Below are 25,769 nucleotides of genomic sequence, written 5' to 3'. Positions count from 1 at the left end.
ACTGTCTATAGCATTGTCTATACTCCGTAGATGACATGGAGTAGTATTACAGACAACATCCGTCTAAATCAATGTACATGTGGCGCGGAAACCGAGGCAGCGACTAGCCACGAGGGCAGCGACTGGCCATGCGGCGTCCAGTCGCCTTAAATGTGGGCAGTTGCTACCGCTAGATAGGACGTACGCCGTCCACCACCGCCGCTCCATTCTCTACTCTCCACATCAAGATGCCCGCCGTCTGAAGACCACCTACTCGATGGTTGGCCTCAACGGCCGCGCGCTGCCTCCAGCACCACCGCAGCCGCAGCCGCAGCCGCAGGCCGATGACGAGCACAGCTCTGACGAGGACGAGGGCCCACGGTTCGAGGCGTGGCACGATGTCTACGTAGCAGAAGCGGACGCAGAGGTGGCGGAGGAGGCAGCACAGTCGGGCGAGCCGCCGCAGGCCCCCGCCGACCCGGAGCAGGCGGCGATCCTCGCGTAGCTGAACGCACAACGATACCAGCGGTTGAGGGAGGAGGAGCGCGAGTTCGTCAACGACGCGAACCTCAAGCACGTCCTCGAGATATCGTGCCAGCGAGCGGCCACGGAGGAGGCGGGACGCCGCGTCATGGAGGCGGAGCGACAGAAGCTCGCAGAGCTCAACGCTCATCGCCACTACGACGCGTTCGCTCGCCAGCAGGCGAGGCGCGCAGAGATCGAAGCTTCTCGGGAAAGGCTGGAAGCGCGGGGACAGCGCCGCCGCCAAGCCCCTGCGACCCCGGCCGCCATGCTCCACCGCCAGATGCGCGAAGCAACGGAGGAGAGGCGGGCACGGAAGCAGGCGGCAATGGCGAAGAACAACGACGAGGCAGGGCCGTCGAGCGCCCCTACCGACGGCCAGTAGACCAGGATTAAGTTTATGTTTAGTTATGTTTAAATTCGAGCAAATTTGGTATAAATTTCGTATGAATTTGGGTTTTTAGATGTCAATTTAAATTTTAAAATCTATCGGGGCTGCCGTTTTGGGGCCGCCGGTGTGGGAGCAGCGTCCCCAAATAGAGGATGCTGTGCTGATGGAGATGCTCTTATAGATAGATAATGATCATGGTAACAGAAAAAATCGTCAACGTGATGATGATTTGATGTTGCACTCGACCTTGAACATAAGTACTAGTACGGTCTCACAATTTTTTTAATCATTATACTTTGCAACATTTAGCAGATGCGCCAAATTCAGATATAGATCATGATCATGGTAACAAATTTTCAACATGATGATGATTTGATGTTGCACTCGGGCTTGAACAGAAGTACTAGTACGGTCACTCAAAATTTTAGCATTATACTTTGCAACGGATGCACCAATTTCAGAGATAGATCATGATCACGGTAACAAATTTTCAACGTGATGATGTTTTGATGTTGCACTCGGCCTTGAACTGAAATACAAGTACGGTCTCACAATTTTTTATCATTATAATTTGCAAGATCTAACGGATGAGCCAATTTCGGCCTTGAACAGAGGTACTAGTACGGTCTCACATTTTTTGATGATCATGGTAGTAACCGGTATTTAATGTGATGATGATTTGATTTTGCACTCGGCCTTGAACAGAGGTACTAGTACGGTCTCACATTTTTTTATCATTATAGTTGGACCTTAGCCAAATTCAAAATCTCATAGCGGCAAAACTTCCCGCCCACAAAATACAAAAATTTCACACGCTTCCAAATTCCCATTCTACCCCTGTGGAGATGACATCAAGGTCGGTTGGTGGGGGGGTATGCACGTCATTTTTTGGATCACCACCTCCCTAGCCCGGAAACCCTCCCAGAAAAAATTCATTTCCCTCAGACCACCCACCGGAACTTCCTAAGTCCCTCTCTCCCACCTCCACGACCACCGCACCGGAACATCCCCGTCGGACTTCCCTGGCCTACCCAAACCCTCGCGATCCTCGTCATCCGGCTGCCTGCCGGAGCCGCTTCATCGACGCCGTCATCAACCGGACCGGATCATCCCCGCCGTACCTCGAAACCATATGCTCATCCAGCAGTCTACCGCAGTCGCTTCAGCTGAGCCGCTTCGCTGGATCCATCTTCCACCGCATCGGATCTTGCTCACCGACACCGCTGTGCATGAACCAGATCTGCTTCACCGGCGCCTTGCATGATCTAAACTCTTCTACTGTCGCTTTTCTATTGCTTGCCTGCAAGTTCTTGTTTAATCTTGGGGGAACCTGTTTGTGCTAACGACGCGCCGTTACATTTTTGCAGATGAGATGAGTAACCATGAAGTGTAATGGCCGTCTCTCCAACCCCAAGTAGCACATGTAGCGTACTTCATCACCGGATCTATCAACCCCAGGAAGATCTGTTGTGACTCCCACAGAGTGCTTCTCCTAATGTAAGTCCCTTGTTTTAGTGCCATGTTCTGGGTTCAGATGCTTGTTTGTCTGAAGCTCTTTTAGTTCATTCCTAGCTATGACCGTAACACCTTGCTATTTTCTAGTTCATTGCTAACTTTAAGCGATTGAACATTTTGGTTTGCATTCCCTGCTCTGTAGATGTAGCCATCATAACTTCTATCTTGCTCAGTCGTTGTTACAAAAATTATAGGTATTATAGTAACATCCTGCTATTATTTAGTTCATGGCCAATTTTAAGTAATTGCACATGTTGGTTCGCATTCCCTGCTCTATAGCTTTTGGCATCGTAACTTGTATATTTGGTTTACATTCCCTGCTCTGTAGATCTAGCCATCATAACTTTATCTTGCTCAGTCGTTGTTACAAAAATTATGGCCTGCTACTATGTTGTTTGTGCCAATTTTTTACTCCATGAACATGTTGGCTTGCATTCCCTGTACTACAGGTGATGCCATTGTTTTGTATCTAGTTCATTGTAAGCTAACAAAGTAAGGACTTAGTTTGGCATGCTATCACTCTGCTATCTAGCCTGTAGTACAAATAAACTTGTCATACTACTAGATAATAATTTTGCGTGCCATCTTGTTCTTCAAAAGCTGCATTATTGACTTGTTTCTCCGACTTGGCATGACGCTCACATATGGAAATCTGAACATATTGGTTTGCATTCCCTCTTATACAAGTTCACAGGTGATCCCACTATATTCTGTATCTGGTCCATCCTAAGCTCCATCATTAACTGTCCTCTATGTGTTGCTCATTACAAGTTTATATCCCGAAACATCTTGATTTGCATCCCCTTCACTATAAGTTCAGGAGTATTATTTAGTTCACGGCCAATTTGAAGTAATTGCACTTGGCACATGTTGGTTCACATTCCCTCCTCTTTAGCTTTTGCCATCGTAACTTCTATTTTTGGTTTACATTCCCTGCTCTGTAGATGTAGCCATCATAACTTCATCTTGCTCAGTCGTTGTTACAAAATTTATAGCCTGCTACTATGTTGTTCATGCCAATTTTGTACTCCCTGAACATGTTGGTTTGCATGGGACTCGACAGTAGTAAGTCTGCTGTTTCATTCTAACATGCTCTGTTATATTGGCTGTTGGCAAGGCTTAGCTGTTGGTATGCGGCATGCACTCTTTGTTTGCTTATTGTGTGCATTACAATGATCTTCTTATAACGACGAAATGATGAGTTCCAAATTCTTTGGCAAACAATATTGTAGTGTCTTTGCCTTTCCATTGTTGCTGTCTTAACTTGTAATGTCTTTGTTTCAGATATAGGTGCTGCATGGACAACTTAAAAGATTGCCGGATCGCTTCATTGTATTGCTAGGTTTAATTACCATTCAATTTCTCTGGGTTCTGTAATATTTTTTCAAAGCCTTACAGCTGATGTAATATTTAGTTAGTTTTTATAGTTCTTTCGCGCATTTTTTCTTTGGTGCTTGTGGTAAGTGAGGCTCTCCGACAGAAATCAATGTTGCGTAAATATTCTCAGTATCTAAATCACGAATTCCCATCCCTTAAACGGCCCAATTAAGCGAAATCACATATGTGCCGGCCCGCAAAATCCTAAAGCGCCTATTATGCCGGCATATAAACAGCAACTAAACGGGCTGGCCCACTTACTTATTGGGCCAGCCCACTTGATTTACCGTGGACCCCACACTCTAATTGGGCCGGCCCATTTGCTTTAAGGTGGACCCCACCCACTACTGGGCCGGCCCACTAACTAGCTGGGCCAGCCCAATTGCTTTTGTGGTGGACCCCACATACTAAATGGGCCGGCCTTTTAAGTGGAAAGTGGGACCCACCTGTGTTTTTGGCCCGGCCCACTTGCTATATGGTGGACCCCACATACTAAATGGGTCGGCCCTTTAAGAGGAAAGTGGGACCCACCTGTGCTTTTGGCCCGGCCCACTATCTTGTTGGGCCGGCCCTTTAACAGGAAAGTGGGACCCACCTGTGCTTTTGGCCCGGCCCACTATCTTGTTGGGCCGGCCACTTGCTACATGGTGGACCCCACATGCTAAATGGGCCGGCCCTTTAACAGGAAAGTGGGACCCACCTGTGCTTTTGGCCCGACCCACTATCTTGTTGGGCCGGCCCACTTGCTATATGGTGGACCCCACGTACTAAATGGGCCGGCCCTTTAGCAGGAAAGTGGGACCCACCTGTGTTTTTGGCCCGGCCCACTTTCTTGTTGGGCCAGCCCATTTGATCTAATGTGGATCCCACGTACTAAATGGGCCGGCCCGATAGCAGGAAAGTGGGACCCACATGCTAATTGGGCCGGCCCAATAACTTCTTGGGCCGGCCCAGTTGTTTTAAGGTGGACCCCACTAGGTAAATGGGCCGGCCCGATAACAGGAAAGTGGGTCCCACATGTTTTGTGGGCCGGCCCTTTTGCCTGTTGACCGGTAAAACGAGTGCATTCGGCCCGGCCCACATGCTTAGTGGGCTGGCCCATTAAAATTTTGACCAGTCAACCTTAGAGGTTAGGCCCGGCCCACGAAACTAATGGACCAGCCTAGCTATATAGTTGACCGGTCAAACTAAGTCAGCTAGCCCGGCCCGCAAACTTAATGGGCCGGCCCGCTTAAGACGTGGCAGGCCTCGTGTGGGCCTACCATCTACCACGGGGTTTCAGCGGTTAACGCCGTTAACTGCCAGTTAACGGCGTCTGCCACGTGTCAGTTTGCATGACGTCAGCAGTCAACGGGCTCCCGGAAACACTTCTGCAACGGTCCGATTTTCCGTGGCGGAAGGGCGCCCAAGCGCGACGGACCGAAAAAAACGTGGTAGGACTTTGCCTGACGCAGTTTCGACAACAGAACCCATATCGTCGGGTTAGGCCCATAGGCGACGAAAAATACCCCTTAGCGGACGATTTTGAGACGTTGTCTATCAGAACTTTTCTTGTAGTGTTACACAAGCCATGGCTAACCGAATCCTCGGGTGCCTTCCAACATTCACATACCATGAAGGAGTGTCTATTTGCAAAATTAAGTTGCTTACTGATGAATCAGGGCAAAACATGTGAAGAGAATTATTAGTGAAAGTTAATTAATTGGGGCTGGGAACCCCGTTGCCAGCACTTTTTGCAAAATTATTGGATAAGCGGATGAAGCCACTAGTCCATTGGTGAAAATCTTTCCAACAAGATTGAAAGATAAAACACCACATACTTCCTCATGAGCTATAAAACATTGACACAAATAAGAGATGATAACTTTTGAATTGTTTAAAGGTAGCACATGAAGTATTTACTTGGAATGGCAGAGAAATACTACATAGTAGGTAGTTATGGTGGACACACATGGCATAGGTTTTGGCTCAAGGTTTTGGATGTACGAGAAGCATTCCCTCTCAGTACAAGGCTTTGGCTAGCAAGGTTGTTTGAAGCAAACACTAGTATGAACCGGTACAGCAAAACTTACATAAGAACATATTGCAAGCATTATAAGACTCTACACTGTCTTCCTTGTTGCTCAAACACTTTTACCAGAAAATATCTAGACCTTAGAGAGACCAATCATGCAAACCAATTTGAACAAGCTCTACGGTATTTCTCCACTAATAGGTTTAAACTACATGGTGCAAGAGCTTAATCATGATCTACTTGAGAGCTCAAAACAATTGCCAAGTATCAAATTATTCAATACAATATGAAGCATTTTCTGTTTCCAACCAAATAACAATAAGTGCAGTAGCTTCCGACATTTGTCATGAACATTAAAGGTAAAACGAAGAACACCAGTGTTCATATGAAAAAGCGGAGCGTGTATATCTCCCACACAAGGATTGCTAGGATCCGAATTTATTCAAACACAAACAAAAATAAAAACACACAGACGCTCCAAGTAAAGCACATAAGATGTGACCGAATAAAAATATAGTTTCACTAGAGGTGACCTGATAAGTTGTTGATGAAGAAGGGGATGCCTTGGGCATCCCCAAGCTTAGACACTTGAGTCTTTTTGAAATATGCAGGGATGAACCACGGGGGCATCCCCAAGCTTAGACTTTTCACTCTTCTTGATCATATATCATCCTCCTCTCTTGACCCTTGAAAACTTTCTTCACGCCAAACTTCTCATAAACTTCATTAGAGGGGTTAGTACTCAAAAAACTTTAATCCACTTTAGTCCTGTAGTGAAACATTGCAAGAACTCAATAAAACATTAGCTACAGCTCTCCACGTCTAGAAAGCCTTGCTTAAAGTCCACAAGAGACAATGCAAAAAACAGAGACCGAATCTGTCAAAACAGAACAGCCAGTAAAGATGAATTTTTAAGAGGTACTTCCGTTGCTCAAATCAGAAAACTCAAAACTAATGAAAGTTGCGTACATATCTGAGGAACATGCATGAAAATTGGCAGAATTTTTTTGGTTTCCTACAGAGAGACCTACTCAAATTCGTGACAGCTAAAAATCTGTTTCTGCGCAGAAATCCAAATCTAGTATCAACCTTCTATTAGAGACTTTACTTGGCACAACAATGCAATAAAATAAAGATAAGGAGATGTTGCTACAGTAGTAACAACTTCCAAGACACAATAAAACAGTAGCAAAATAAAAACATGGGTTATCTCCCAAGAAGTGCTTTCTTTATAGCCATTAAGATGGGCTCAGTAATTTTAATGATGCTCTCGCAAGAAATAAGAGTTGAAGCAAAAGGAGCATCAAGAAGCAAATTCAAAACACATTTAAGTCTAACCCACTTCCTATGCACAGGAATCTTGTACACAAATAAATTCATGAAGAACAAAGTGACAAGCATAGGAAGATAAAACAAGAGTAACTTCAAAAGTTTCAGCATATAGAGAGGTGTTTTAGTACCATTAAAATTTCTACAACCATATTTTCCTCTCTCATAATAATTTTCAGTAGCTTCATGAACAAACTCAACAATATAACTATCACATACAACATGCTTTTCATGATCTACAAACACATAATTTTTATCAAGCTCAAAAATAGTGGGATCAAAACTTTCAAACCCACTTTTATCAATAATATAACAAGATGATTGATCAATCTCAAAAGATATGGTACTCCTAGATAAAGTCAAGACTTCTCCAATCCCATTTTCATTAGTAGTTCAATTAATATTATCAAGTAACATAGGACCATCATCTAGAGCTTTATCATAAACATTTGCTACGCAAAATTCTTTAGTATCATACATTTCGACATCAAGCACAAAAAGGGCATTATCATAAGATTTATCAAAATAGCATGGATTATCATAGATAACAGTAGCATAATTATTCTCACAAGTTTTACTCATAGGGAATATTTCAAGAGAATCCACAGGAACATAACATTCATCCTTCTTCGGTAAGCATGAAGGACAATCAAATAGTGTAAGAGATAAAGAGTTACTCTCATTAGTGTAGGGATTCGTTGCATAGAAAACAAAAAATTTCCTACCGCGAACACGCAATCCAAGCCAAGATGCAATCTAGAAGACGGTAGCAACGAGGGGATAATCGAGTCTCACCCTTGAAGAGATTCCAAAGCCTACAAGATGAGGCTCTTGTTGCTGCGGTAGACGTTCACTTGCCGCTTGCAAAAGCGCGTAGAAGATCTTGATCACGGCGCCATGAACGGGCAGCACCTCCGTACTCGGTCACACGTTCGGTTTTTTATGAAGACGACGTCCACCTCCCCGTTCTAGCGGGCAGCGGAAGTAGTAGCTCCTCTTGAATCCGGCAGCATGACGGCGTGGTGTCGGTGGTGGTGGAGAAACCCGGCGGAGCTTCGCTAAGCGTGCGGGATGTGGTGGAGGAGAGAGGGCCGCTAGGGTTTGGGAGAGGGGGGCGCCGGCCACTAGGGGTGCGGCCACCTTGTGGTCTTAGGGTGGCCGGCCCCCTCCCCTTGGCCCTCATTATATAGGTGGAACACCCAAGAGTTGGTCTACAAGTCTTCGAATAAGACCCCAAACCAAAACCTTCCCTATCTCATGAAACCTACCCAAGCTAGGACTCCCACTAGAGGTGGGATTCCCATCCTTCCTTGGGAGGGGGTGGCCGGTCCCCTTAGGGGAGTCCACTTGGGACTCCTCCCCCTTAGGGTTGGCCGGCCATGGTGGTGGAGTCCCTTTGGGACTCCGCCTTTCAAAGTGGTTTCTTCCGGACTTTTCTAGAACCTTCTAGAACCTTCCATAGAACCTTCCGGATCATTTTAAATCTTATAAAATGACTTCCTATATATGAATCTTATTTTCCGGACTATCCCGGAACTCCTCGTGATGTCCGGGATCTCATCCGGGACTCCGAACAAATATTCGAACTCCATTCCATATTCAAGTTCTACCATTTCAACATCAAACCTTAAGTGTGTCACCCTACGGTTCGCGAACTATGCGGACATGGTTGAGTACTCTCTCCGACCAATAACCAATAGCGGGATCTGGAGATCCATAATGGCTCCCACATATTCAACGATGACTTTAGTGATCGAATGAACCATACACATACGATACCAATTCCCTTTGTCACGCGATATTTTACTTGTCCGAGGTTTGATCATCGGTATCACTCTATACCTTGTTCAACCTCGTCTCCTGACAAGTACTCTTTACTCGTACCGTGGTATGTGGTCTCTTATGAACTTATTCATATGCTTGCAAGACATTAGACGACATTCCACCGAGAGGGCCCAGAGTATATCTATCCGTCATCGGGATGGACAAATCCCACTGTTGATCCATATGCCTCAACTCATACTTTCCGGATACTTAATCCCACCTTTATAACCACCCATTTACGCAGTGGCGTTTGATGTAATCAAAGTACCTTTCCGGTATAAGTGATTTACATGATCTCATGGTCATAAGGACTAGGTAACTATGTATCGAAAGCTTATAGTAAATAACTTAATGACGTGATCTTATGTTACGCTTAATTGGGTGTGTCCATTACATCATTCATACAATGATATAACCTTGTTATTAATAACATCCAATGTTCATGATTATGAAACTAATCATCCATTAATCAACAAGCTAGTTAAGAGGCATACTAGGGACTCTTTGTTGTTTACATATCACACATGTATCAATGTTTCGGTTAATACAATTATAGCATGGTATATAAACATTTATCATAAACATAAAGATATATAATAACCACTTTTATTATTGCCTCTTGGGCATATCTCCAACAGTCTCCCACTTGCACTAGAGTCAATAATCTAGTTTACATTTGTAAAGATATACCACCTTGGCCTTCTGGTGTTTTATCATGTTTTGCTCACGGGAGAGGTTTTAGTCAACGGATATGACATGCTCAGAACCGTATGTATTTTGTAATTCATTTGCGTCTCAACGCATCACTCATTTCCAAATGAGTCGGCATTAAATATGTTTGATCTTCTGGTGGAACCTTAATTCCGCGGTCTGAAATATGTCACTAATATTGTCACACACAATATAGCTTCAAAGTTCTGACTCTGTCGGAACTACACCAAGTTCTCAAAGAACCTCTTGACTTTAACATCTTTTGTCATTGTCAAAACAATGACATACTCTGCCTTCTTTTGTAGAATCCGTCACAATATTTAGAACTCTTCTAAATCTAGCATAGACAACTTCTATCTCATTGTGCTACCTTTTAATCAACACTTAGCCTAATTGAGATTAAAATTTATTTTTATATGCGACCAAACTAATGTCGGTGCAACACATTACATCGATTTGTTTGTCATTACACCATATAAAATTATATCTTTACTATTAGATTTGGATCCCTTGTTCGTACGTGTATGTTGCACAATACCTGCGCACATCGCTCCCTCGACCAGGCCACGCTAGAAAAGCGGCTGCGAAAAAATGGGTCAAACACGGCCGACCCCCTCATCCCCGCAACGCCTGGGCCACGATCCACTTTTTTTCAATACATAATGTGGCGGCCGCCTCCTGTCCTCTTCCTCCTCCGGCGAGGCCGGTGAGGCACGGACCGCTCGGCCGTGGGGGACCCTGTGGCGCAGCGGCCGCATCGCTAGCCACTCAGGGACAAGGTCGGCTAACTGTTCTGACCCGGTGTAGGGGCGGGGGCGGGCTGCGCAAGAAAGTTGGACCGCTGCAGGGTAGGGGCGCACATCGGCGCAGCTCAGCCGGACGATGGCTGGGGCGGGGAAATAAGGGAATCTTCCAGAGCCAAGTGCGGAGGCGCAGGGAGTCTGCCGGCGGCAGTTCCTTGGGCTAGATCATGGGTGAGGGAGTGAGGTAGTACTATGCGATTCCATGGATCAACGCCTGCATATTTCTCTTGTGCTTGCGAACGATTCTGAATTTCCTCATAGCTTTAGGGAGATGGTCGGTCATGGGAGAGCCTGCCGATGGTTGCTTGCCACGCTGAAGTTGGATTTGGGGACAACCTTTGTGACGCGGGAGAGACAAAAAAGCAGCAGCGGTACCGATTGTTGGGAGGAGACACAGAGATTGTGAGATGAATTTGTATTTCTGCTGTTACTTTGTAGCGTTGCACTTGCCAGGGTCTCCGTTAAGCAAAAATACAAATACGAGGGCAAGAGCAGCGTCGGCATCTGTCAGGGTCTCCAATCAAAGAGGAGGTAAATTGTATATACTCTGGACTCCATACCTCGCCGCATGCATATGCTGGGTGTATGGGATGATTTAATAGCCTGGGATAGATCAGCCTGGTTCATAGGAAAGCAAATTCCACTGATTTTTTTTCTTTAAAATGTGCAGCAAGCTCTCAAATATCCCCCGCAAGCTCTATTTGTTTCCGTTGACAACTGAAACATCAAAGTAAAATACGTGACTATTCTATATCGCTCATCCAGCTTTACTTCTCATGCCCTATACTGTTAGAAGCGCATGCCTATTAGCCCTCTAGCTTCTATACTGAAAACCTCACATATTTTTCTACATACCACATTCGTTAGTAAAGCAATGTCTCTGAAATGTTTCAGTACATCGGCGAGGGAAGGGAAGTGGCGTCGGAAGAGGATTCCGCTGGCGGTGAAGGAGGAGATGTAGAACCAACGACATGAAGATGTCATATCGGTATTGCTTGGACTGGGATCGCTCGGCTCCTTCAGGCTGCTTCAGTACATTGGTTGGGCTAGCACGAGTGATAATGATTTGTTTTTCTTCGACACTTATGTGGATTCATCCAGTCAAGAAAAATAGTCAAATTATCTATGATCTAAAATACTCCCTCTGTTCACTAAGACCATTTAGACATTTTAAGATGGACCAGACACGCTAGTATATATATATCCTTGGATCTTCTAAAGTACTCAAGGATATTCCTACTGTTTGTCCAATAATCATCACATGAATTATTCTGGTATATGCTCCTAACTTTTTTAGAGCACAGGACATCTGATTTTGTACATATTCTTCGTGATCTAAAATCACTCATGTGTTTTTACTCATCGAGTGTCAAATACACTCAAGTCTTGTTAAACCTTCACACGAAAAGAACACCTTCTTGATATTTCTATATTGAACTATTTCAATATCCATTCTATGTACTTTGACTTAAACTTATTATGTATTCCAATCTATCTTCATAGATCTTGACACTAAATATGTTTGAGTCCATATTCTTTCATTGAAGTTAATTTCTTAATGAAACCTTTTAATCAAGTATATAATTACATCATTTATAACCAACTATATGTCATCTACATAAAGTATTATAAATATGTCTCAGCACTCCCACTTAATTTCTTGCAAATGCAAGCCTCTTCATCGTCTCTGATGAAATCAAAAACTCTTTGATTATTTCATCTGGTGAAGATTCCAACTCCGCGATACTTACTTCATCCAATTGAAGTTCGTATACCTATCTAGTATTCCATGGACTAGCAAAACTCTTGGTTGTATCTTGTATAAACCTTTAATACACACTTCTGTTAAGTAATGTATTTTGCCATCCTACTAGCATATCTCATAAAAGAAATATGTAGCGATTACTAGAATAATCCACATAGACTATAAGCATTGCTACGGAAGATCTAATCTTATCGTAGTCAACTCTTTGAACTTTGTCGTAAACAACTTTTTGACAAGTCAAGCTTCATCAATTTTACAGATCCATTTACTTTCAATAAGTATTCATCTATCTTGGATTTCATGGCGTATAGCCATTTTAAACGGAGTCAGGGCCCATCATAACTTTTTTGTTTGTAGTTGGTTTATCATTGTTCAAAATCAATCCTTTGTCCACAAATCATTTATTTGATCACAAAGTAAACCATACCTCCAAGGTTCAATATGTACTTTGATCTCCATGGCTAAAACACTTTGTAGTCATGGGAGCCATGATCGTCGTGGCCGCTTCCGGAACCATTTCCGATGCTGCGCTACTCTGATCATTATGCTCAGGTTCATAAACCTTATCAAGTTATATTGTCCTCCCACTTAAATACTTCACTAGAAAACAATTTCTTGGAAATAAGCAAGTAACATTAACAAACACTTTTGTCTTTTACTTCATAGTGGAAAGAATTCCCAATCAATTATTTGGGATAACAAAGACACTCATCCGATTTTGGTTGTAAACTTATTTACTTATGCTATGCATACCAAAATTTAAGAAAAGACTATTAGGGTTCATACCCATGTCATAACTCGTATGATGTCATTTCAACGGATCATGATGATGCTCTATTCAGTGTAAAGCGGTAGTCTCTAAAGCATAATTCACAAAAATATAATGGCATCAATATTTTATCTCATCATTGATCCAACAAGGTTTGGATACATCTCTCGGATACTCCATCATCACTATGATACTCCAAGAAACGTGAGTTGTAGAACAATTTCATAACTCTCTTAGATGTTCGCTAAAACTCGTAATTCAAATATTTCCACCATGATCCAATCATAGATATTTGATTTTTCTATTACGATGATTTCCACTTCATGCTGAAATTTATTTGAATCCATTCAAATGTTTCAAACTTCTTCCTTGTTGAATATATCCACACATATATACTCAATTCATTGTTGGAAGTTTTTCATGAAGTAGAAGAATCTCCCGCAAATAACTATGCACTAGCGAACCACATACATCATCATGTATTTTTCACTAAGTTAGTTGCCCGTTCAACTCTTGGCCTATTTTAGTCATTCTCTTTAGAAAAGATTTGCAAGCGCCAAACGATTCAAAAATCAAATGACTCCAAAAATCCATTTGCATGGAGTTCCTTGATGAGTATCTTTCTAACATGACCTAAATGGCGGTTCCACAAATAAGTGGAATTCAAATCACTTGCCTTATGGCATTTTAGCGTCAGTATTATGTGTGTGTGTTTCACCATTAAGATTTATAATAACTTATCCATCGTACATGGAGTAATGTCATAATTTGAACAACTCATTGTTTTCATTTGACCAGAGCAAAATAACAATTATTAAGTTCTTTATTATAAATTCTAAGGGCTAGATAGAATGCCAACGACGAACATAATAACACTTTATTTTGTTCCAGACGTGCATTCCTATCATATTCCTTGACAGTCACTTAGGCCATTGTATTCTTGTATTGTGTTGTTTTGTATGACACTTCATACCAACCAATATGATACTAATACCCAAGAATTTCATTGTGTGACCTAACTAGGAATACAACCATAACATGTATATCATTTATATACACCTGAGCTAGACTTTCTAGTCTTTTCTTTTCTCTCTGCCAAAAATATCTTTTGTAATTTCTCTTTTAGCTTTCCTCATTATTCAGAAAACACTTCATCTTCAATAACTTCTAGGTTTGTTGGTCAAATACCAATAACCTTGAGGTTCTTACTTTGAAGTTGATCATCATATGACAAGTGTTCTAGATTTCACTATCAGTAACTTTGTAATACGATGAACAATTTCACTCATGATTTTATCCATCAATTCATGACGACTTTCTGAGACCATGTTTGTACATGCTTGGCTCATAAAGTTTAACCTTAGTATTTGCATGTGCAAATCTGGCTTGCACCCGTTGTATGCACACGTAGAATCTATAACACCTGATCATCACGTGATGCTTCGAAACGACGAGTCTTATCAACGGTGCATACTAAGGACGATCACTTCATGGATATGCGAATATTATTAGTGCCCCAATAGTTGGAGGATTGTGACGCCTGGCGTCTTCAACCTTCATACATTCCCATAAAACTTATGAGTTTATGTAGTTTCACCAAATTATATTCTATCATCTTGCAATAAGGTCTTAGATATCACACATATCTCATACCTTGATTATTTCTGAAAATTAAATTTTCAGCTCCTTACTTTTCAAACAGATTTGAACTTCAAGTTTCAAGGAGACAAGATAACTTTAGGTATTAATTGAAACCATAGCTCTTTGAATCAACAGTGTGAGGTTTACTAAAAGTTTGCAATAGGACTTAATCATTTCTTGATTCTTTAACAATACGGTACCAATCCATAAAGTTTCTTGTCAGATTTAACAGTATTTCTATCTCAATTATAAGACTAGCGCATGGTAGAAAACGGATGCCAATACTACAAAATTAATTCAAAATACTACTTAGACTATGTTTATGATAATTAGTTCATGTTTTAATCTAATTACTAATGAACTCCCACTTAATACAACATCCCTCATAGTTGTTAAGTGGTACACGATCCACATCCACTACACCAAAACCGATCATCACGTGAGATGATGTAGCTTCAATGGCGAACATCAACATGTTGATCATATCATCCATATGACTCGTGTTCAACCTTTCGGTTTCCGTTGTCCCGAGGCCATGTCTGTACATGCTAGGCTCGTCAAGCAAACCCAAGTATTCCGCGTGTGCAACATTGCTTACACCTGTTGTATGTGAACGTTGAGTCTATCACATCCGATCATCACGAGATGCTTCGAAAGGACGAACTGTACAACGGTGCATACAAGGGGAGAACACTTTATTATCTTGATATTAATGTGAGGGATCATCTTATAATGCTACCGTCGCGTTCTAAGCAAAATAAGATGCATAAAGAATTAACATCACATGCAATTCATATGTGATATGATATGGCCCTTTAGTCTTTGCGCCTTCGATCTTCATCTCTAAAGCACGGACATGATCTCCATCATCAACGGGCATGATCTCCATCATCGTCGGCATAGCGTCATGTCAACACCCGGATTTTTAAGTCCAGATGCCTATTATGCCGTACCTCGCAATCCCAGGAATAATGTTTTTGCGAGACATAATAGTAAGTAGCATAGAGTCATCATTTATTACAACACATATTGTCTTACAACCATAGATCACATGATCCAATATTACACGAATATATTGTTCAACATCACAAATAGTAGCGGAAGCGAAGTAGTAGGGGACGATCTATTCCACAGGCAACGCTTGACGTTAGAAGACGATCCTAGTTATCGTAGACGTCCTGTTGTCCGTCATCCTGATACTGGTGCTCTCCTTCATAGTCTAGCATTTGAATAGCCAGGGCAAAGCCATGAGTACTTTTAAAGTACTCGCAAACTAACTCTAAGATAAATACTCATTAAGTGTAAGGGGGTACTAAGCTCTAGGTTTATTTGCATAAAGCCAAGTTTTAGTTTCATAAATCTTTGGTAAAAGCCTATATCATGTGCTAGACTAACTCAAGTGGGAACATTAGTGTCATTCCCACAACTCATTAGGGTTCACCACAATGTCACCTTTCAATCCACCATTCATTTCTAGAATCAAAACATTTTAAATGATAACGGAGATAGTATGGCCTTTCCAATCGTCCGTAACCGTGGACACGGCTATTCGAATAGGTTTAACACTCTGTAGAGGTTGTACTCTTGTGCCACAACTTTTGATTTCATCCGTCGAGGATAACCCCGAATCATCGTAACACAGTACGCGGATCATCAATCAAAACCTTTCACTTATATATGCTAGTATGAGCACCTCTCCCCATGAGCTTGGCCTCCCGGTGGAAACCGCAGTTAACCCGGGAACTGCACAGGGCTTGGGCCGTACATTCACCTCATTTCAACATCAATCCACAAGTAACGGAGGCAGCCGCAGCGTAACCCCTATGATGTTTGTTCAGAGGGAACCCATACTAAAATACACAAGTTTCTAGTTAAGCCCTACCCATAATCAGGTATTGTGGGGGTACTTGTATAATTGGAAGGGTATCGCATTCAAGCTCAATCATCTATTTTATCAAAAATCACCATCTTCTCTTGTTCAAATCCACCTCCACTTTTCTTTCTTTCAAAGTCATTTCACTTCACCATGTTCCCATCTAGAGTAGTCAATTTTAATTGATTAGCACTAGCAACTATATGAGGGGTGCTATCTAGCTTTGAGTGGTGCTAACCCAATCCAAGTATTTTTCTACTCTAGACCAAGTGAATCATAAATCAAAAAGGTACTTTGAAATAAAATAAGCAAAAGTAAAAGTAGGTAAAAACATGGGATAGGTAATACATAAAAGTAAAGTGTGATGGTGCCTTTGCTCTTGTAGAGCTAAGCACTTGTGTTTAGCAAGGGTTAGCTTGCCTTGAGCTGGGTAGTTATCGAAGTTCTCTTCTTCTTCCCCGAGAGTAGCCCTCCTCCTCTTGGTATTCCTCGTTACTAGCGTCTATATACGAATACGAGGTATAAATACTAAACCAAGCTCACATACTATACTAGAAACACTCCAAAGGGTTCACACACTAGTCCTAGTATCAATCAAACATGGCATGGTGGATTATTTGATTAGTCTTTATTTGAAAGAAAATAACTTCCTCTCATTACTCCTATTTCTTAAAATTGGTATGTAGGTCTTTAAAGGAATTCATTTCTTTTCATTACCTAATATTAAGATTTAATCTCTTCATATAATAATAAGGTATGAAATATAGGTTGACCCAAAGTCAACATTTCATATCTATTATATGTGAGTTCAATTTAATTGAAATGCTACACTTCACATAGTTTTAATACTTAACATCTAAATGAATTAAAATCTCTAAGTAATAATTCTCAAGGGTTCATTAGCCTAAGTCATTCCCCCTGGTTATTAGTACTTAGGATCAAAATTTAAATGAGAGGTAACTCTCATATTAGGGTTGAGTTTGAATTCCAAATTAAAATGCTCTATAAATGACTACATAGCCATTTTATTTGATCTAGTCCATGATCATACAAACAACAGGGCTATGTTATTGCATAATCAATTAGAGGACATCATTTGTGATTTATTAGAATTGGAATTACTTCAAAATCTATTCTGGTTGAATTTTAAATAAAGTTTGAATGTTCAAAAGTCCCTGTCTTGTCTTTTTTGTCAAATTAAATCTACAATGAAAATGGAGATGGGGCCAGTGGCATTGGATAGATAAATTCATGGGCTTTCCAACGGTATAAAGTTTGCTAAATTTGGTTTGGCAGAAATCAAACTATTCAAAATTTACTAAACCTTCAGCAGAGCAAATTTGAATAAGATTAAACTAGATTTGAATTCCTGGGCTTAGGCGGGAAGCGTTACTGGGCCGAAACGGTTTAAAAACCCACTTCGCAGCCCAACACGCATCTGGTGCGCTCGGGCCGCGCTGACAAGGTGGGGGCCACCTGTCGGCGCCTCTTTAAACGCCGAAGCGGTACTCGGGATCTAAACCGTAGGATTAGACTAGGATCCGACGGCGTGTGAACGTCGTCTTCTCCGACGAGCAGCGGGCTCTCTGGCGGCGAGCCTAGGGGGTTGGAGGGCGTACCAGGCCGGTGCAGGGGTCGGGCAGTATGCGCGGAGAAGTGGAAGTAGATGAGGAAGAGCTTGGGGCAGCGGCGGTGCTCGGGGAGGCTCCAATCGACGCAGAGCTTCCGCGGGCTCCGGCGGTCTTGAGCTCGCGATTCGAGCAGCTCCGGTGAGGTCTGGTGAAATTGATGGGTGGAGGAGACTCAGTGAGGTGAGGGGAGTGGATTGTGTGCAGAAGGGAGGAGCCGATCGCCCCTATTTATAGTGTCGAGGGTTGGCCGCGGTGTGCTGAGAAGAAATGGCCATGGCGCGGTGCTTGGGGTGCTTGAAGGGGCAAGGCAAGGACGGCAGCGTGTAGGCGTCGTCCTGGCGATGCTCAACGGCTAGCTGGCGCAGAGAAAGTGCGACGGGATTGCTCGAGCTTTTGCAAAGTCTGTCCCGGGGCGCGCGGCATCATTTGGTCAAGGACGATGGCGACGGTGCAGGGCAGGCACGGGCGCTCGTCTAGCGTGTAGAGGGCGGGGAGTAGCTACTCCATGCCGCGGTAGGGATGCAGGGCGAGGACGGTGGCGATCGAGTGGGCGACGTACTGGCGCGGCCAGTGCGCGCTCACCGCGTGGGCTGGCATGCCCTGGCATGCCTTTGGGCGCGCGCGTTCTGGCCAAAGTAGCGCCGTGGTGTTGCAGGGGCTTGTACCATTCGTGTCCTTGTGCTGTGTAGATGCTCCAGGACAAGGGCAAGAGTTGAAACGAGGGCTGGAGGTGGAGATGCCAAGGGTGGCCGGCATGGCCACGGTGTGCATTAGACTAGGTTTTCTTTCTCTCTCCTCTCACTTTAATCGATCAAGCAAGGTACTGGGGTGGAGCAGGGGTTGTAAGAGGGTGCAATGATCAAGAATTAAAGGGGTTTAGGGAAGAAACCAGTGTGTAATAGTGTGTGTCTCAATTTGGAAATGATGCCTGCCACCTGTTCGACACAATGGCCGCATGAACTTTTCTTTTGAATTTTGGAAATCTTTTTGGTGAATCTCATTTATATAAATAATGTGATGTATTGGTGGTGGTGGCACTCAATTTGGAATTGTTTTGCAAAATGTCAAAAGTGACATAATCTTCTCTTTATTTCAGCATCCCCTCTTGTCACTTTTATTCTGGTCAACCTAGTCAACTCTAGCCATGATGGTCAACATCAAAGTTGCTCACCTTGACATGGTCTTGGATGACATGGCTTTGGTTGACCAAGTTTAGTTCAAGAATTGAGAAAACCAGGGGGGTAAAGAGGTGAAGAAAATATTTTGGGGAGAAGTGACCATTATCATATGTATGTAGGATTTTTGATTTCTTGCCATTTGATTCTTGATCCAAGGATGCAAAAGTATTAGTTTATCATATTGAAGTATTTTAGAAGCAAGGGAGCAAGCAATCTTGGCCTTGGTTGAGGATTTGCTATTTTGCATAAAGTGCATGTGAGTGAGAAATGGGTTTTTCCCATTTTCTCTAATTCCCCTCAAATTAGGGTTTAGTGATCTTGGTTAGGGTTCACATAGCAAGGTTTACACATACTAACACTCATCATGGCAATTGCACAAAAGAAAATCACTCAAATGCATATATCTATATGTGGCACTATATGCATAGAAAAAGTTTTTGTTAATTGCAAATTTTGGGTTTGGGGAAATTATCTCTCTTGTTTATTATTGTTGAAACTTGGGATGTTACAAACCCTTCTCCCTTACAAAAGATCTCGTCCCGAGATCTGAGAAAACTAGGTACTAAAGAGATCTGGGTACTCAGTCCTCATAAAGTCTTCTCTCTCCCAAGTGGCTTCTTCTTCGGTGTGATTACTCCATTGGATCTTCAGAAACTTGATACTTCGGGTACGGGTGGTTCTGAAAGCTTCTTCCAGGATGCGAATAGGTACTTCGCGGTATGTCAGATCTGAGTTGATATCCACAGCTCGATGGTCGATGTTCTTGAAAACTTCGGTCTTCTCAGGCACTTCTAAACACTTCCGGAGTAGCGAGATGTGAAACACATTGTGCACCGCTGACATTTCTTCCGGTAACTCCAGCTGATAGGATACTTCTCCTTGGCGACTCAGGACCTTGAAAGGTCCGACATATCGGGGTGCGAGCTTTCCTCTAAGCTGAAATCTCTGCATTCCTTTAAGAGGGGACACTTTGAGATACACGAAATCTCCGACCTCGAAGGTCATCTCTCGGCGTCTCTTGTCGGCGTAGCTCTTCTGTCTTGATTGGGCTGTCCTGAGGTACTCGCGGATCTTGTGAACCTTCTCTTCGGCTTCTCGGAGAATATCTGGTCCAAAGATTTGACTCTCTCCTACTTCCGACCAATTCAGAGGGGTACGGCACTTCCTTCCGTACAGTGCTTCGAAGGGGGCCATCTGCAAGCTGGCTTGGTAGCTGTTGTTGTACGAGAATTCTGCATACGGCAAGCAGTCTTCCCACTTAGATCCATACTCTAGCACACATGCTCTCAACATATCCTCTAGTATCTGGTTGACTCTTTCAGTCTGTCCATCTGTCTGTGGGTGATAGGCTGTGCTGAAATTCAGACGAGTTCCGAGTCCTTCATGTACTTTCTGCCAGAATCGGGAGGTGAATTGGGATCCTCTGTCGGATACTATCGACTTCGGGGTTCCGTGCAGGCTGACTATCCTTGAGATATATAGCTCTGCGAGTCTCGGTCCTTGATAGGTGGTCTTGACGGGGATGAAGTGGGCGACTTTGGTTAGTCTGCCGACCACTACCCAGATGGAATCATTTCCTTTACTAGATTTGGGCAGTCCGGTGATGAAGTCCATTCCTACGGAATCCCACTTCAATTCGGGAATCTGTAGGGGTTGCAACAGTCCTTCGGGGCGTTGGTGTTCTGCTTTGACTCTTTGACAGATGTCACACTTGGCGATGTAGCTTCCAATTTCTCTCTTCATTCCATGCCACCAGAATTGTTCTTTCAAATCCTGGTACATCTTGGTTCCTCCGGGGTGAATGGAGTACAGGGTGCCGTGGGCTTCTTTCAGAATAACTTGCTTCAATTCTGAGTCTGATGGCACGCAAAGGCGCTTGTTATACCATAGCACTCCTTCTTCATCTACGGTGAATCCCGGTGCTTTTCCGGCGGCTATTTGGTTCTTGATTCCGTCAATGCTAGCATTTCCTTTCTGAGCTTCCTTGATCTGACTAATCAGGGTGGGTTGGAGTTCAATGCTGGCGAGGTATCCTTCGCTAACCAGTTCAAGCCTAAACTGTTCAAACTCTTCAAACAGGCTAGGTTGCTCAATTGCTAACATGGAGTTCAACTGACACGGCAGTCTACTCAGAGCATCCGCTACCACATTGGCCTTGCCGGGGTGATAGTGGATTTCCATGTCGTAATCCTTGATTAACTCTATCCATCTACGCTGCCTCATATTCAGTTCCCTCTGCGTGAAGATATACTTCAGGCTCTTGTGATCCGAGTAAACCTCGCATCGATTACCCATGAGGTAATGACGCCATACTTTCAGTGCTAACACCACCGCTGCTAGCTCTAAGTCATGGGTTGGATAGTTCTGTTCATGCTGCTTCAGCTGTCTTGAAAGGTAAGATATCACTTTGCCTTCTTGCATCAGCACACATCCAAGACCAATCTTGGAGGCGTCACAGTACACATCAAATGGCTTGGTAATGTCCGGCATAACCAGTATTGGGGCTGTTGTCAGTCTTAACTTGAGCTGTTGAAAGCTCTCTTCACACTTGTCAGTCCATTCGAACTTCCGGTCCTTCTTCAACAATTGGGTCATTGGTCTTGCTATGCTCGAGAATCCTTCAACGAATCGGCGGTAATATCCCGCCAATCCGAGAAATGCACGGACTTCGGTCTGGGTAGTTGGGGCTTTCCATTCTTCAACAGTCTTGATCTTTGCAGGGTCAACGGCAATTCCTCCGGCTGACAAGATATGACCCAAGAATCCTACTTCTTTCAACCAGAACTCACACTTGCTGAACTTGGCATACAACTGATGTTCCCGAAGGGTATCTAGGACCACTTCCAAATGTTGCTCATGTTCTTCCTCGGACTTGGAGTATATGAGGATGTCGTCGATGAAGACAACCACAAACTTGTCCAGGAAGTTCATAAAGATCTTATTCATGAGATTCATGAAGTAAGCGGGGGCATTGGTCAATCCAAATGACATGACATTGTACTCATACAATCCATATCTGGTGGTAAAGGCAGTTTTGGGGATATCGGTGGCACGAATCTTCAACTGATGGTATCCTGTCCGCAGATCAATCTTCGAGAATACTTGGGCTCCGGTCAGCTGGTCAAACAGATCTTCGATCTTGGGCAATGGATACTTGTTCTTAATGGTGACATCGTTAAGCTTACGATAGTCCGTAACCAAACGAGTGGCACCGTCCTTTTTATCCACAAACAAAACTGGCGATCTCCAGGGTGACGCACTGGGTTGAATCAGACCTTTGAATAGCATATCATCCAGTTGCTTCTTCAGTTCCACTAACTCTGCCGGGTTCATGCTGTAGGCTCTTTGGGCTATAGGTCCGGTTCCGGGGATTAACTCGATGATAAACTCGATATCCCGATCAGGGGGCATACCGGGTAGATCATCCGGGAACACATCAGGATATCGACAAACGACCCTGATCTGATCCAAGGTGGGTTTGGCTAGGCTTTGGTTACAAGTGAATTTTCGGGGCATCTTTTCAGATATGTGTTCGACTATTATTCCGGTGCTACTAGTCATGGTGATGGCCTTCTTGGCACAATCAATCAGTCCATGATGTTTCGCCATCCAGTCCATTCCCAGGACTACTTCCAAACCTTTGGCTCCCAGAACAATCAAATTTGCATAGAATTCTATTTCATGTATTCTGATTGGCACATCTTTGCAAATTTTTCTAGCTTTAGTTGTTGATCCAGGTATTTGAACTATCATGACATGCTTCAAACTGATGGGTTGAATCTTACTTTTGCATGCAAAATCTTCGGTAATGAATGAATGCGATGCTCCAGAATCAAACAGCACTCTTGCGGGTATTGAGTTAACAGAGAACATACCCAGCACAACGTCTGGGGCTTCCTGAGCTTCTTCTGCATTCATGTGGTAGAGGCGGCCGTTGCGGTTGTTCGGGTTGTTGGGGGCGAACTTCTTGTTGGTGGTGACACAACGCTGCTGCTGCGCAGGGCTTGAGGTGTTGGCGGCAGTCTTGGCGAGCTTCTTGGGGCACTCATAGGAGAAGTGCCCAGCTACTCCGCACTCGTAGCAGTTGTAGGTGGACTTGTCCTTGGGGGTGATGGGAACAGCGTTGCTTCCAGTCCTTGGAGCAGTGTTGGAGTTATTGGGGGCGCGGGGTGGAGCGCGGTTGAAGTTGTTGTTGTTGTTGTAGTTGTTGTGTCCTCCTGACCTGGGGTTTCCTCCACTCCGGTTCTGATAACTCGGACGTGGATTCTGCATCGGGGGCTTGTTGTTTCTTGGGGCGAACCCTCCGCTTGAGCTGGGGCGATACTTGTGGTTGTTGCTGGGCCCACTCTGGTTCATCATACGGCGCTTGTGGTTCTCATTGGCTTGGTGTATCTTCCCCTCCATCTGAATGGCGGAGTCAACGAGGGCTTCTAAGTCAGCAAAGGGGATATTGATCAGCACAGTCTGCATCTCATCGTGCAGTCCATTCAGAAACCTCTCCTTCCTTTTCTCGACGGTGTCCATATCATCCGGGGCGTACCTTGACAAAGTGAGGAACTTGTCGCGGTATTCTACCACGGTCATTCTGCCTTGCTTCAGTTCCCTGAACTCATCCCTCATCTTCTTAATCAAACCCGGGGGCACGTGATACTTGCTAAACTTGAGTTTGAAGTCTTCCCAAGTCATCATGTTCCCCGCATTTAATGCGCGGGTACTTGTCCACCATGCACGTGCAGGTCCTGCCAGATAGTGGGTGGCGAACAACACCTTCTCGTTGTCCTCCACTCCGGCAACCTCGAGATTGTTCTCCATAGTTTGGAGCCAATCATCAGCATCGAGGGGTTCCTCTGTCTTGCTGAACACCGGTGGGTTAGTGTTCTGGAAGTTTTTCAGCTTTGACCCTGGGTGGTCGTGGTTTCCGTGGCCTTGATTGCCCTGAGCAAGTTGTTGAAGTGCAGCTAGGTTGGCTTGCCGTTCAGCTCTCTCAACTTCTCTATCAGCCAACATCTGTTGCAACATCTGCATCATCGCCTCCTGAGTCATGTTGCGAGTTGGAGGTGCCATCTGAACAGGGATATGGATAATGAGATAAGAGGGAAATGTCTATGGCTCATTTTGGGATAAAATACAACTTAAAACTTGATTCATAATAATAATATTACACACACACAAACATAGTCATGGAGGTAGCACATATTACAAGACAAATGTTCAGGAGGGTTTTAAGAACCCTTTCAACAAACTACGATACATGGGGCGGGTACAAAGGACCGATACATAACACGGGGCGCAAGTGCTCAGACGGGACTACTCGCCATCGACGTTGATAGGGTAGACATTGTCTACCCCGGCATCAAGGTGCTCGTGGCCATCCTCGTAAGGGTGGAACTCCAGGTCGTCGTCTTCCTCCTCCTCGTAGTCGTCGTCGTTGCTGACGTAGGAGTAGCCGTCCCCCTGGATGTTCTCCCCTTCACCTTCGCCTTCCAGCTCCTGGATTTGCTCAGCTTGGGCAGCGATGGTCGCCTTCAGAGTGGCGATCCTGGCCTTCAGGCGGTTGATGGCGTGATCCTTCTTCTGGTTGGCACGGCGGAGTGCCCTGCGTTCTCCGGCGATCACCCTGATGGTGTCCGCCTGCTGCGCCAACTGGATGTGAGTGTGGTTGGCGTATTCGCGGGAGTTGTCGAGGTCGATGCGGGTCTCGCTCAGCATGAAGTCAAGATGATCAACATGGTGGCGAAGTTGCGGGTGCGACGGCAGGTTCATTGGCACTCCAAGGGAGTTGTGCCTTGCATAGTGCACAAAGCGACTGTCCGTGAAGTCCATGAAGTTTTGCCCGCACAGACGTGCGAGTCCTTCCTGAAGTCCCCTTGCGAGACCATCCGCCCAGTTGTTCTCCCTGAAGGAGAACTGGATCCTTGCGCTCATTGGGAGCGTGAACCTTCCACGAAGGTCCACCATGATCACCCACTGAAGTTGACCACCGGGTTGGTCATTCAGCATTCCGCCAAAGACTTCCGGTGGTGGGCGCCCGAGGAACTCTGAGAGGGAGAAGAGGTCCCTCTCGAAGATGATCTCTCCACCGTTCCCCAACTGATGGACCTCCGTGGGGAGCAAGGGGTGCGCGTCCACGACGGGATCCATCTGTAGAGAGAGATGAGATGATTAAGTTAGATAAGTGCAAGTGTTCCAAATTTTAATTCACTTAGAAGAAGGGCATGAATTTAAAGTTTGTAAAAGACTCTTCAAGGTAAGAAGGTGAATAAGGTTTTCATAACTAGTCAAATCATGGAATTTGAAACTAAGTTTTTGAGCGTCCATTCTAACTAGGGTCTCCTAAGGTCAAACAATGGCTCTGATACCAACTTGTCAACACCCGGATTTTTAAGTCCAGATGCCTATTATGCCGTACCTCGCAATCCCAGGAATAATGTTTTTGCGAGACATAAT

Source organism: Lolium perenne, chromosome 4 (genome assembly GCF_019359855.2).
Source record: "Lolium perenne isolate Kyuss_39 chromosome 4, Kyuss_2.0, whole genome shotgun sequence".
NCBI lineage: Eukaryota > Viridiplantae > Streptophyta > Magnoliopsida > Poales > Poaceae > Lolium > Lolium perenne.
Note: the sequence above shows the minus strand (reverse complement) of the source record.